The sequence below is a fragment of the Suricata suricatta genome, chromosome 11 (genome assembly GCF_006229205.1).
Source record: "Suricata suricatta isolate VVHF042 chromosome 11, meerkat_22Aug2017_6uvM2_HiC, whole genome shotgun sequence".
Lineage (NCBI taxonomy): Eukaryota > Metazoa > Chordata > Mammalia > Carnivora > Herpestidae > Suricata > Suricata suricatta.
This window is the reverse complement of record NC_043710.1, coordinates 57,422,277-57,436,887: the sequence shown is the minus strand read 5'-3', so window position 1 is coordinate 57,436,887 and position 14,611 is coordinate 57,422,277. Positions and strand designations below refer to the sequence as shown.

General features: G+C 54.1%; 1 long non-coding RNA gene across 1 annotated transcript; it reads left to right on the top strand.

The window, feature by feature from the left end:
- The first annotated feature begins 217 nt into the window (after positions 1 to 217).
- On the top strand, positions 218 to 14,076 carry LOC115272745. The gene is made up of 3 exons (XR_003900444.1): positions 218 to 601; positions 2,895 to 3,020; positions 13,689 to 14,076. It is a non-coding gene; the product is annotated as an uncharacterized LOC115272745 (long non-coding RNA).
- The last annotated feature ends 535 nt before the right edge of the window (positions 14,077 to 14,611 follow it).

The window sequence follows — 14,611 nt, the reverse complement described above, 5'->3', positions numbered from 1 at the left end:
GCAGGGCCAGGAGGGGCAGGGCTGGGCGTAGGCTAGGTAAGGCCCTCTGGGTATGGGTGGTTCAGAAGGAACCACAGACCAGACGAGGAGCAGCCTCCTCTCTCCGGGGCCCAGTGGGGCTGAGCACCTACACCCTGGAAGGTACTGATTATGACATCCCTCCTCATGCAGCATGCTCAGAACACCCCTAAAGGGCCTCACCCCGATCTCCCCAGGCCCCAAGCAGCCCGTAGGATGGCCTTGGTGGTGACCATCACGCCACTTGACAGACGGAAAAACTAAGACTTGGAGAGGCAAGAATTCCCCAGTGACTCTGTGTGTTTGGGACACACATGTCTGATGTTTTGTTTGGCTGGGGTCACACGGGACTTCCCTTTCGACACCTCCGTGACCGACTCTTCCTTCTGTCCTCACCTCCACTGCACAGAACCTGGCCGATCACACCAGGGAGGACACCATTAGCGCTGTGGGTCCTTGAACCTGTGTCAGAGTGCCAGGCAGCCAGGCAGCTCGCACACACTCCCACCAACCCTGCCTCACCCCTCTCCTCCCCCTCCTGAGGTTAACTCTTCATTTGCTTGAGTTGCACTGAGACCGCAAGGTAAGTGGTCCCAGTGATATCGTGATCTTGCCTCTTACCTTCCCTTTTGGAGAAGCAATCCTGAAAGGAGGAAAGTCTGTGGGTTTGGGGGTCAAGTCCACATGGGCTCAAATCCCAGCTCTGCCACTTCCTGCACTGTGACCTTGGGCAAGTCACTTGATGTCTCCTGCCTTCCTTGACAGTGGTTGTGAAGATTTCACTAGACGCTGTACGCTGTGTGTGAAAACCCCAGGCCACAGGAGCCCTGGATGGGGTCTCTCTCTCCCTCTCGCCTCCCCCAGCCTTCTTTCTACCTTGTTTGCCCCCAGGGAATTCAGGAGTCAGGGCAGCAGGGTCTGGGCTGAGACAGAGAAGGGTCAGCCTCAGCACAGGCTTCCAGCCTCTGCCCTTGAGGGGCTGTCTGCTGGGGGTCCTGCTGGGGTCCCCAGTGTGATGTCTGACACAGAGAGGGCGGCCATCACTGGCCCAGAGCCTGTCTTATGCTTCCCGGGAATTCTAAGGTGCTGGGAGCCGGGCACACCTGTCTCCTCAGAGCGCACCCCCAGTACCTCACACTACTGAGTACTGTCACATGCTCCCCTATCACAACCCTAGCCGGCCACCAGCCCGCCTGCACTGAGTGGGAGCCATAGCTCCGGGCCCAGTGCTGGGGAGTGAAGAGAAGAGTCACACCCAGGAGCCCCAGACCTCAGGGTAGCCCCAAGAACACGGGGAAGTGGGTGCAGACTCAGACATTACCAGTGCAGCACGATGGGAGCCAGGAAGCCCAGGGACTGTGGGACTGGGTGGGGAAGACTCAGGGAGGCTGCCTGGAGGAGAGGTTGTTGGTCTGAGTCTTGAAGCACAGACATGAGTTCTGGGGAGCGCAAGGGAGGAGGACTGGTTGGTAGGAGGCTTTGGGGTGTTGGACCAGAGAGATGGGGTGGACACAGACACACCACCCAGGGCTGAGGAGACTCAGGGGGCGCTAGTGGAGATGGAGGGCTTCCTACCTGCACATTGGCCAGGCTTTTCCTGGGGTATGTGGTGACTGCCCCTGCTCCAGGTCTCACGCCCTGAGGCCACACTGGGTCCTGGGCGCTGAGGCTTCTGGACACCATCTCCCTGCCTCTGCCCTGTGGTGGGAGACCCATTAGAGCCCCCATCCAGAGGAGTGGGCACCCATTCTCTGGGACGTCCTTTGGAATCCCTCCCGCCTCTACCAGCCATTCTCCCAAGCTCTGCTGCCCCAGCCTCTCTGCCTCCTTTCTGGCTTGTGCTGTGCCCTTCACACTGCAGACGGAAGGCTCCTTCTTGGGGCACATGTGTCCTGTACAGCAGCCTCTTGTCATCAGGCTTCAATCCGGCACTCAAGACCCTCTCAGTCTGCCCCCAATAACCTCTCCAACCTTGTGTCCTGCCACTTCTGTCACCGCCCTGTCTCAGTCCTTGAGCCATACCAGGGATGCCCTGGGGGCCCAAATGGGCCAGGTCTCCTCAGGCTCTGAGCGTTTTGCATGCTGTTCTCTCTGCCTGGACCCTGTCCCTTCCATGAACTCCTCCTGGGGGCCTCCTCTTGTGTGGGGGTGGTGCTCGCACCCTCTGGAAGGAGAAACACAGATGCAAGGAGGCAGGGAGGCTGGTGGACAATGATGTGGCACATTCCAGCTGAGGGACACGCAGGTGTAGGCCACAGCGGGCTAAGGTTGGAGTAAGCTGGGGAGGCCTGCACGAGTGGTCCCGACTCCCTCCCAGGCCTGTTTTGGCCACTGGGCTCTTCGAACATGAATCCTTAATCTCTGTCAGGATCACACATCTTGGAGAAGTAGGGTCAGAATCCTAATGTCCAGAGAGGGCCAGAAACCTCCTAGGTCACAGAGACAGGGGTCTTCCTAGTTCAGGCCAGCCCCCTTCAATGCCTCCCCTTTACCCCAGAGGTCCATCCTAGGCAAAGCCTGGGAGCACAGTTAGCTGAGCCCAGTCTCACGTCCAGGCTTTCCCAGCGAATGTCCGAACGGAGTCCTTGAGCAGGCAGGTACAAGGACACCCAGCCTTTGCCAGTATCCCCTGCACTTTCCCAGCTGTGACCTCTGACAGCAGGAAGGAGCAGCCCCAATTCGTATTTTCCGGGCTCCCCTGACTGTTGTGGTAGCCCCAGTGATCCCTTGGTGGAGCTCCTGACATCCTGATAGGGAGTGGGGGAGGGGAGGGCGGGGTGGCTTTATCTGAGCAGAGCCTACCTCTAGTCCCTACCTGGAGCCCTGCTGGGACGGCACGCAAGTGCCCTAAGGTTACCTACCACCACCACCAACAGGAGGAAGAACAAGCAGGGGACCCCTCCTACCACCAGCGATGGGGTTCATACTAATGTGTGACCCGGTCTTGCTGGACACTTGTGCCCGACAAAGGACCAGCAGGAAGACACTGAGGCTCTGAGAAGGTAAGGGCTTGCCCAAGGCCACCACACAGATCCCAGGTTCTGGGTTCTCACCTTTTCTCTGCCCTCACCCCTCCCTAGACCCCCTCTGGGGTCCCTCTGGATACAGGAGCTGCCCTGAGAGCTGCTGTGGTCCTTCCCTTGTTCTAGAATGATCTTATACCCAGCTTTCTCTCATGTCGATGCAGTGCAAAGCTGTCATCCTGGCCATTGATGACATCTTCACCTGTACTCTCTGGTTTAAGTGTCCCATCTGGCCCCAGTCTTCTCCCAGCCTTTGAACTTGACCAGGGCCAGGGTTGGGTCATCCATTGTCTGAGCCTCCTCCCAGGTGTGAAGCTCTGGGCAATCCTTCCCCAGTCACTGCCCGCCCCCCCCCTTCACCTCCCTCGCATGCAGACACCTGCTGAGTGGTCTCCAGTGACAATGCATTCCCTCGGTCAGCAAATATTTGCCGCCCCTGCTTCAGCCCACCTGCAGGCCACCCAGGGTGGGGGCAGAGGGGAGAGTGGCTGTGAGCCAGCTGTTCCAGGCTACGAAGGATGCCAGTTATCATCTCTGGCAGCGTCTCCGAGAGGCAGGACCCTGGAGAAGGTGTCCCGCTTTGGAGAACTGCCCCCTCTGGGCCCTGCAGACAAACTGGAGCTTGTCCAGAGATAAATAAAGTCCACTGGGGCCTCAAGTGCATCCTGTGCCATGCAGCTGGCATGGCAGGGTGCCCACCTGGAGAAGGGGACTTGGAGGGGAGGGTGGGAGGATGGGAGGTCACCCCTGTCGGCTCCCTATGGACGAACCATGAAAAATGACTTTCTGGTAGATGGAGCCAGCCCACAGTGGGAAGGGGGCTTCCCCATGAAGGTGAGCTCCTTCCACCGACGGTATGCAAGGTGATAAATGTGAATTCCTGCCTCGAGGTGTTGACCAGTCATGGTTGGTGGGTCCCAGCAGGCAGCTGGGTGTGAGGAAGGAGCACCAGACTAACACATGGCCTCCAGGTCTGGCGCTGCCATTGACCGTGGGATCTGACGTAGGTCTCAGGCCTGCTGAACCTCCGATTCTTGATCGTAATGTCGGCACACTCGTGCTTACCTCCACCAGCTGTGGGGCGGCGGATGAGACAGGGTGCCCTGCACACAGGAGGCACTCTGGAACGTCAGTTTCCTTCCACCTCCCAGAGAAGGGAGATACACAAAGATATTATTACCCCTGCTTTACCAGGCACTTAGGGAGGTTTGATGATCTGTCCTTGGGTGACCTCGGGGGGCACTGCTGCTGGTGCTCACTGACCCAGGGGTGTGGCAGCTTCGTGCTGCAGACAGGCTGGCCTCCCTGGGAATGGGCAGGGGTTCCTGCACTGGGGGTACCTCCAAATACATGCTGTCCTCGGAAGTCGAGACTTGTCGGACACAGAGCATGAGGTGAACAAGCACCCCTTCCCCATGCTTCTTGCCAGATCCCACAATCCTGCTCCTGCAGAAACCCACCTCCCATCTGGCCCCTGCCTCCTCTGTGGCTGCCCAGTGCCCAGAACATTCTTATAAACCTATAGGATACAATTGTGTCCTCAGCCTGGCCTCTGACCTCTTACCACACCCCTCACCCCCCGCCCTTGCTCTTGCTGCTGTCTTCACTTGCAATGCCCTTTCCACCCCATCTCAGACTGTTAAAGCCCATCCCCAGAGATAGGAGAAGGCTCAAAATGGCTGCTGTGCATAGAGTAGACATAAGCTAACTAGGTCAAGTCCGTGGACTTTGGGTCGGCGTTGACTGTGTGTGTGGCTGTATGGTATGAAACTGTAGTGAAAAAATTTGTTCTGCTGTGTGTGGCTTCCTTTCTTCACCAGCCCTGGCTGTTGGGGGCTTGGTGTTGAAAGGTGGTTAGTTGGGTTCCTCCACCATCAGATTCTTTTTAGATTTGCTGCAAAGGAAAAGGCAACGGATCTAGGGTATTGACAAGACTGTACTGAAATGATGGGCTGTGGATAAGGAGGGAAGCAAAGAGAGAAGAAAGCGGCTGGAGGAGTGGGAGAATCACTGGCTAGTGGGGCAGTAGCACAGACAACCCAGAAGGAGGGTGTCTGTAGTGAAGCTGGGGTGCGAACCAGTGACCGTCATGGTGGTTATTATGGCCGGTGGCAAGGGCTGAGGTGAGGCTGTGACAGTGGGCGCTGAAGGGAGGGGAGATGATGGCGGGAAGAGACAGGTAGGTCCCAACAACCACCCAGGGCCACCCTGACGCCGGGGCTGGACAGGACAGCTCTGACCCGATAGCAGCGCTGTGGGTACATAACGGAGGGCGAGTGGGAGATCACAACAGAGGTCGGCAACCTTTTTCTCTGAAGGCTGGACAGTAAACATTTTAGGGTTTGTAGTCCACATGGTCTCTGTTGCAAGTACTCACTTCTGCCTGCAGGGCAAGAGCAGCCACAGGCACTATGGAAATGAATGAGCTACGTCCCAATAAATCTTTATTTACCAAAACAGGCACCAAGCTGGATTTGGCTCAGGGACGAAGACTGACAGCCCCTGGATTTGAGGGTAATAGCCTTGAACTGGGGAAGGCCTAGTTTTCTTGAAGACTGCGTACAGCTGGCAGTGCTTGATGCAAACTTTATAGGCTTTAATTGTGAAAAATTTAGGGGCGCCTGGGTGGCTCAGTCGGTTAAGCATCCGGCTTCAGCTCAGGTCAGATCTCACAGTTCGTGGGTTCAAGCCCCGCGTCGGGCTCTGTGCTGACAGCTAGCTCAGAGCCTGGAGCCTGTTTCGGATTCTGTGTCTCCCTCTCTCTGACCCTCCCCTGCTCCAGCTGTCTCTCTCTGTCTCTCAAAAATAAAAAAAATAAAATAAAAAGCAATAATTGTGAAAAATTTAAAACATGTTCAGGATTATATAGAATAGTACAACGAAATCCTGTGTACTGATTGCCCAACGTCAACAATTATGAGTAAACCTCCGGCACGAAGCTTTCACTCCTACCCGACATTCTGGCCGCAGCATCACCAGGGACCCCTGAGTTCACTGAAAGCAGGGACCGAGACTGGTCCGTGTGGGTCCGTCACCCACACCAGGGCCTTGCTCATGTTTGGTGGCTTCAAGGTGATTGGATTGAATCACCAAGAAGAGGGGAAGGAACACTGTCTTCTGAGCACCAGCTCTGCTTAAGGGCCCCTTCCATGCATCATCTCCCTGTGGGGGAAGGATTATTACTCCCCTTTTACAAATGAGAAAACAGGGGCACAGAAAGGTTGAGCATCCTACCCAAAGTGACACAGGTAGGAGACGGGGTTTGGGAAACTATGTCTGGCCTCAAGCCACTCTGCAATCCTTGTCAATCCACCTCCAGAGAGGAAGACTTTGCATATTTAGTTTTTGGAAGGGAAGTAGATTTGGGAGTAGCTTGGGGTGGCCCAATCCTGTGCCTCTTCTTGTTATGCGAAGGACCTAGCTCAGTCAGCTGGGTAGGTGACTTTGGACCCACACAACCACACAAGCCCCCAACACCTCTACCACTCTCCCAGTGTCCTCAGAGAGACCTCCTTCCTTCCTCTCCCCTGGCAAGGATCGCCTGTCCTCAGCCCTGGACCTGCGGGTCACCTGTGTAATCACACGGCAGCTGCTCCCTTAGCACGGTAGGGCACAGGACATGGCATGGCTAAGTCCTCAGGGACTGAGGCTGACCCACTCACTCCCCAGGTGGAAGACTCAGACCCAACGAGGGCAGAGGGCGTTGGCCGCAATTCTCATGCAGACACTGCTTCTGTGTTGAAGGAGATCTAGGTCTTAATCCTGGCCCTGGCCCCAACTCGCTGCTTTGAGAGGGTTCGTAGTTAATTGTCAGAACGACCTTATGAGGTAAACATTGATGTCCGCTATCAAGATACTGCGTAGCAGCCTGAATGTAGAGAGGTGAAGGGGCTTGCCCAAGGTCACAGAGAGGTGGCTGTGATTTGAACTCAGTAGTGTGGGGTCCGGAGCCCTCATGCTAAGCAATTCTGCTCTCGCTAGCTGGAAGTGACTCAGAGTCTCCCTGCTGGACCGCAGGGGGTGGGGGGGAGGCTGGCGAATGCTGCTGGTGGTCTGGAGTCCTCTGGTCCCTCCAGTCTCTCTCCCCCCACCCCCTGACTGATACGCCACCCATCCACCTGCCCTGGCAAAGTCGGCTTTGATGGTCTATTTGCTCCCCCACTCCAACAAGCTGGGCAGAAGCAGGACGGCCTGGGTGGTACAGCCATCTCCCCTGACTCTGCAGAGGGCCCCCCAACCTACCCGAGGCAAGAGTCCCCAGCCCAGGGCCTGTCTAGCCCCAGGTGGGCCTCCCAGTTCATCCTGCTCGCAAAGCCAACAGACCGTGGCATCTGCAGACCGTGACCTCCTCTCAGCAGACGGCAGCTCCGTCATCATCGCCAGCCCCAACGCCTCAGTGCGCCTGGCGGGGCCCAGCCCCCTACCTCCCTGAGCCCACCCGTGTGAAAGCCAGATAGGGGCTGGGGGTGGTGAAGGAGGCCTGGGACAGAGAAGCAGCTGGTGGTCCCGGCTCAGCTGGGCTGCAGCGTGGCTGTGTGACCTTGGGCAAGTTACTTGAGCTCTCTGAGGCTCCCTGGCCTCACCTATTCTTTTGCAGGTTCAGTGAACCAAAGTATGGAAATAGACTTTTCACGGGGTAAACGACTGCGGCGGTGGGAGGGGCTCCCATTATGCTCACGCTCTCTCCCATGACCCATTTCTCCCACCCTTTCCAAGTGACCCCTGTGGTCACGTCACATTGAAGAGGAATGCTCTCATGAGCTTCAAGGACCATTGCTCTGGCTCGAGGGTCAGGTCTGCACAAACTCTCATGCAGAGAACCCACACTGTCCAGGCAGGCGGGGCCTTGGGGATCCCTCTTCCAGCGGCTGCCTATTCAGTGGAGGCAAAGAGACCCAGATGGGAAGCTACTAGTCCAGGTTGGGGAGAAGCAAGCACAAGAAAGGGTGTGTGCTATGTGCACTGTGGCGGCGGTGGGGGGGGGGGGTGCCGGCACTCAGCAGGGCCAGCACAGTGAGTGGGGAAGATCTCGGGTCAGATTTTGGCCTGGAGACACGGGGCACAGGAGGGCCATGTACCACTCTAGGGACCCCCCCTTCCCATTATTGTCCTCTGTGATTTGTATATAAAGGCAACATTCTGCTCTGAGGAAGGTGTGTCCTTCTGCATGTGTCAAGATGCCAGCTTTTTGTCATCTATCTCTTCCTGTATTTCTTGTACTTGCCTGGCGCTGTGAGAAGTCCCAGACTGGGGCCAATTGCCAGCACAGGGCTTGCCACAGAGAGGACTGTTTCTAAGCATTTGCTGAGTGGCTGAGTGAGCCTCTGTGTGTGCCTGCAGCTGAGAACACAGGGAGGGCCTGAACCAAAAAAGAGGTCCCTCAAACCCCAGACAGATGGGAGAACATCAGAAATGCCCAGGTAGGGGTACCTGGGTGACTCAGTCGGTTGGGCGTCAGACTTCTGCTCAGGTCATGATCTCACAGTTCGTGGGTTGGAGCCCTGTTGCCAGGCTCTGTGCTGACAACTCAGAGCCTGGAGCCTGCATCACATTCTGTGTCTCTCCCTCTCTCTGTCCCTCCCATGCTCACATTCTGTTTCTCTCTCTCTCTCACTCTCAAAAATAAATAATAAACATTAAAAAATTTTTGTAATTCCCGGTAGGGGTGCCTGGGTAGCTCGGTCAGTTAAGCGTCCAACTCTTGATTTCTGCTCAGATCATGATCTCATGGTCGTGATCTCATGGTCGTGAGATTGAATCCCATGTCAGGCTCTGTGCTGATGGTACGGAACCTGTTTGGGATTCTCTCTCTCCCTCTCTTTCTGTCCCTTCACTTTATCCAAATAAATAAATAAATAAATAAACAAACAAACAAACAAACAAACAAACATTAAAAGAGAGAGAGAGAGAGAAAGGCCCAGGTAGAAGAGTACGGTGGATAAGGAAGGGTGTTCCCCCACAGTGTAGGTGATATACAATCTGCCTTCCCTGAGGCACTCCTGCCAGGGCTGTGTACAGGTGTTCAGGTTGTGCACTGTACAAAGGACCCCTTGAGGAGCTGGAAGCTGCAGTCCATACTGAGTTCCTGCACCCTGGAGTGAGGCCACACTACCAAGGGGAAGGAGCAGATTGTTTTAATTTGTACTGAGACACCACTTGGGATAGCAGCAACCCTGCCCCTGCCCTTTGCCCAGGCTCAGAGCTTTCTCCAGGGCCTTCCAGGCTTCCCCATCATTCACTTGAGTCTGGATTCAGCAAATTGGAACAAAGCTGCAGACTTGAGGTATGGGCATAGTAGAGGTTAGTAGAGCCACCATGGTGCTAACACGTAACATAACAGTATGGCAAAGGGGACAGTGGTCAGAAGGGGCTCTGTGGTCAGAAGATCCAGTTCAAAGCCCGGCTTTGCCGCTCACCTGCTGTGCCATCTTGAAAAAGTCACTTAGCCTCCCTGAGCCTTAGTTTATCATTTTTTTTCTATCATGACATTTAAAACAATGGAAATGTAATTGACAGAGAGTAAGGTACTCCAATCTTAAGTGTACATCTCCGTTACTTTTTCCATAAGTATATGCCCGAGTGGCACCACCTAAATTAGTTTATCCCCCCAGAAAGTTCCCTTGCTGAGTCTCAGCTTCTTCATCTGCAAAGTAGGAGAAACAAAAGCTTCACGGAGTGTGGTAAAGAGGGAGGGAGAGGAAGCCGGTTAGCTCTTAGCTTGATGCCTGGTGTATAGCGCGTGCTCGGTCCATGGTGGGCTGCTGGTGTTTCCCTCTCACGTACAGACACTTAGCATTTTTCTGCCTCGTTTGAGTTTCTTGACAGACCTATATTTTACCCCTGGGGAAACTGAGGCTTGACGAAGAAGGGGCCCTGGTCTTGCTGTGTGACCTTAGGAAAGTCACTTTCCTTCTCTGGGCCAAAGAAGGAGTCAAATTACATGCTCCCCTGAGTCTCATCTGACGTTTTGGAGTCTGTGTTTAGGTTCTGCCATCTGAAGGCGGGGGACCTTGACTGGTTCTACTCAGTCTGGGAGTCTAGGCCTCTGTGACTTGGCTGTATTGGGGGTTGGGGAGGTAGCTGGCTTTTGGCCATCAGCCAATTGGCCCACCCCTGGGGATGCACCAGCCGAGCCCTAGCTCAGCATGAACTTACTTCTCAGCCCCAAACTGCATGCAAGGCACTTTTAGGGGTCTGTTTACCTCCCCTGTGGTCTCCGACCCATTTCGCATTTGTCAGGGAGAAATTGGAGGAGCCGAAGTTGCCCTCCCTCACCTCAGCAACCCCCGCTCCCCGGGGACATTCCTGGATCAGATGTGAGTAGAGGTGACAAGAGAGAATAAATCCTGAAAGACAAAGCTGCACATTTCTTCCATTTGATACAAGGTCGTGCATTCCAGCCCCCCACTCGGTCCAGCTGGGGGGGCTTGGAGCTGGAGGCGCAGAGGGGAGCAGCAAGCTGGATTTGGAGAAAAGGAACCTGCCCCCCGGAGAGCAGGAAATCTCAGCCTCATCCTTAGTCCCCAGGCCACTTTGTCCTCGATTTATTGCTCACCGGCTGAGTTTAAATATATGAGTGTGACTGGATTCCAGAGTTGGGCATTCTAGCTGCCACCCATGGGGGGTCTTGTACTTTAGGATCATGCGGGGAGTGAAGTCAGGAAGAAGAGGGCAGCCTCGGCAGGGTATGAGCTCCCTCTGTCACTGCAGGGTCCAAACAGAGAAGAGAGGTCCCCCCAGGGCACAAAAGGTAAATGGGGATCCCAGAGTGGCTCGGGCTCGAGGTGGACTAGCATTAGAATTTTGGCTCCTTCTTCTACTTGCTGGTTGACTCTGGACAAGCTAGCAGCTCCCCGAGCCTCAGTGTCCTTAACTGTGACATAAGGATGACCACACCCATCCCTGGAGATGGCTAGTGGACCATAGGTGACAGTGTCCATCAAGTGCCCAACCAGAGGCATAAAAATAGGATCAAAAGGAGTATTGTGATAGTGGGACTTGCTGCCTTGCTGTCTGTATTCATTTTCTTTTTTTTTTTTATTCTTTTAATGTTTATTTTTGAGAGAGTTTGAGTGGAGGAAGGGCAGAGAGAGATGGAGACACAGGATCTGAAGCAGGCTCCAGGCGCTGAGCCATCAGCACAGAGCCCGACATAGGGCTCGAACTCAGAGAGTGCGAGATCATGACCTGAACTGAAGTCGGACACCCAACCGACTGAGCCACCCAGGCGCCCCCGTATTCATTTTCTATGGCTGCTGTCGCAAATTACCGCACATTCATGGCTTGAAACAACACGAATTTATCTTACAGTTCTTTAGGCCAGGGGTCCACGGTGGGTCTTACAAGGATAACATGAATGTGTCAGCGGCGCTGCGTTCCTCTCGGGAGGCTCTGGGAGGACCCATCTCCTTGTCTTTTCCAACTTCCGGAGGCCACACCCCCTGTGCTCTTTTCTCTCCAGATGTAGCCAATTAAGTCTCCCTGGCACCCCCTCACTCAGACACTGACCCCTTTTCTGCCCCATCTCCCACTCCCAGGGCCCGTGTGGTTACCATGGGCTCATCCAAGATGACCTCCTTTAAGGTCAGTTGGTTAATGACCCCAATTCTGCATCCACAATCTCCATTTTCCTTTGCTATTGAATATAACCCGTTCACAGCTTCCGAGGGCTAGGCTGTCTTTGCCGGGGACATTATTCTTCCTACCGCCTGACCCTAGTAATGGGTTCTTGCGCCAGGAAAGGGACACTTTGCCATTCTTGTTCCTCAGGAACAGATCAGTGTGGCCGACTGCTGGCCCCTCGGTTGTTTTCCTTATTACTTATTTTATTTTAGAGAGAGAGAAGGAGAGAGTCAGAGAGAGGGGCAAAGAGAGAGGGAATCTTAAGCAGTCCCCACACTGAGCGAGGAGCCTGGATGCAGGGCTCAGTCCCACAAGCCTAGGATCATGACCTGAGCCAAAACCAAGACTCTGGCACTCAACCAACTGAGCCACCCAGGCACCCCGTGTTGTTTTCCTTTCTTCCCTCTTTCAAATAGGAGTTGCTATCACAGTTCCTTTGCAGCCTGGAGTAACGGCGTAGGGGCCAAGTGTTGCCTGGCCGTAAGAACACATCAGGCTCTGAAGGCAAAGAATATAAATCACCCGGCGATCCTAACCTCAGCAATTATATGAGTTTTTCACTTGTCTTCCATTTGGAGAAAGGGAAGAGAAGGGCAGGCCTTATTTTGTACTTGAATAAGGGCATGTGTGGCTGTCAGTCGGTCCCAGGTGATGGTCATTATTTTTGCCATCAACATCATTTCCCCTTCTTTTCTGGTAACAGCCCTCTGCTTTTTCCTTAGGGCCTCAGGCCTCTCACCCGCTGTCCCGCTCCCTGGTTTGTGTGTTTCTGAAAGGGCTGTCCTCACCCCCCAGCTCCAGAGCTGGCTGGGAGACAGGCCTGAGCAATTCTAGACTTCAGGGGCCTGGTCAGGGCTGGACTTGAGGCCTCAGAACCAGGAAGGTGGAGTATTTGAATAATTGTGGGGGGCTACTGAGAGAGGGTCCTCACTCTGTCTCTCTCTTTTTGGCTGGATCTGAATCTGGAACCTAACTTCACAGTTATCTCTCTACCACATGGAGCTTAAGAAGAAGCCAACATGGAAATCTGGAGAATCCAGAGATGGGACAAACAGACCCTGGGGATGGAATTCGAGCCCCTGAATAAAGCCATGCCTGAAACCCTCATAGCCCTAAATGTTTTAGTTAACATGAGTGAATACTTTTTTTTTTTCATGAAAGCCAATATTTGTCACTTTATACAGCATGGGACTGTGATTATAGATAATATCCTTACAATACTGTATCATTTACAAAAAACTTTTATATCTGTGACTCCATTTAATAATCACTAAGTGGGGGGCTCCTGGGTGGCTCAGTCAGTTGAGCATCTGAGTTCGGCTCAGGTCATGATCTCATAGCTTGTGAGTTTGAGCCCCGAATCCGATTCTGTGCTTCCATGTCTCCTTCTCTCTCTCTACCCCTCCCCCACTCACACTGTCTGTCTTAAAAAATAAATAAACATTAAAAAATTTAATAATTACTAAGCTGAAGTAAGGATTACCAGCTCTGATTTATGGATAAGAAAACTGAGCCTGTCAGAGCTGATTTGATTTGTTCACGGTTGCATGTTAGTTACACGCCAGGGTCAGATTTCCCAAGATGGACTGCTTTTTCTCCACGCTCATGTCACCTTTCGAGAAGGTGAGGAATCAGAAGCAGTTATGGGACAAAGCAGAGTTTGCGCTGAGCCTTGCAGAATGGGTGGGATTCCCAGAGAAGAAAGCAGGGGGGACGTGGTAGGGGAAGAAAGAGGTGTGCTAACGCCTGCAGGGGTGGGGGGCGGTGTGTGATGGAGGGCGAAGGCACACAGATCAGAGTGGGCTGCCAAGGCCGGGTCCCTCAGGGCTATATCAGGGCCTGAGATGTCTAAAGAGGGCGATCCCAAGCACAGAGGGCAAAGCACTGCAAGGGGAATCGAGGCCCCTGATGTCTGAGAAGACAGACTTTGAAAGGGGCAGCAGGGTCCGTCCCTGGTCCCATGGATCACACGCTGTGGAGTGAGACTGCTTTGCTCAGTTTCTGGGGGTGACTCCTCTGTTTCAGATCTGGGCGAGGGGTCCGCTGTCATCTTAGCCTGAAGTCGACAGCCTGGGCCTGCATGTAGCCCTTCTGCTTCTACGACGTGGGACATTGAGACACCAGCTTCCCCTTTCTGAACCTCAGTGTGCCACCTAGAAGGTACAGAGTGTGGTGACGACGTGCTGTAATGCAAGTAAAACACTGAGCAGGCTCCCTGGGTGTGCCTGTCCTCAACACCGTCATCACCATCATTGTCATCATTGTCATCATCGTCGTCATTGTCATCACGGCGGGCCTACTTCTTCCATTCTTGCTCCCAGTACAGCCGGCGGACCGGCAGCCTGATTCCTCTCCCTGGTGTCTTTTGGGCCTGGGTGTCTGTTCCCTGTGGCGTTGAGCTTGGAGTCTGATTCCTAGCCTGTTGAAGGCAGTATTCAGTCTTCGGACTCAGGGACATTGTAACTCTTACCATGACTGCAATTCACCCTGTATCCATTCGAATTCATCCCCCTGTTCTGTTCATTTCTCACAGGCAGGGCCTGGGTCTGTCATGGTCAGCATCCTGCTTAGTGCCTGGTGTATAAGAGAGGCCCCCTGAATATTTGACGAGAGAAAGCTCGAACGAGTGACTCATGATTGAGCTCTCGGAGTGAAAAGGCAGCAGCACCTCAGCCATGGGCGCCTGGGGAGGCCACCACTGGCCACTCACAGAGGGATGGTGGAGTGCAGTGAGCTCCTCCTGCCAGTGTGCTGAGACAAGTAGGATTTATCCCCATTTTCGAGTTGAAGAAACTGAGGCTTACAGAAGCTTGCGCAAGATCAGCCTTCTGCTAAGTGGTGGCCTGGAACTCGATCCCAGATCTGTGACCAGGGCCCGTCTCCTGAAGCCCATCCAGTACCAATTTCAGTGCCCGCAGATCTGCGTGTTTACTTTCATCTGAATGTTT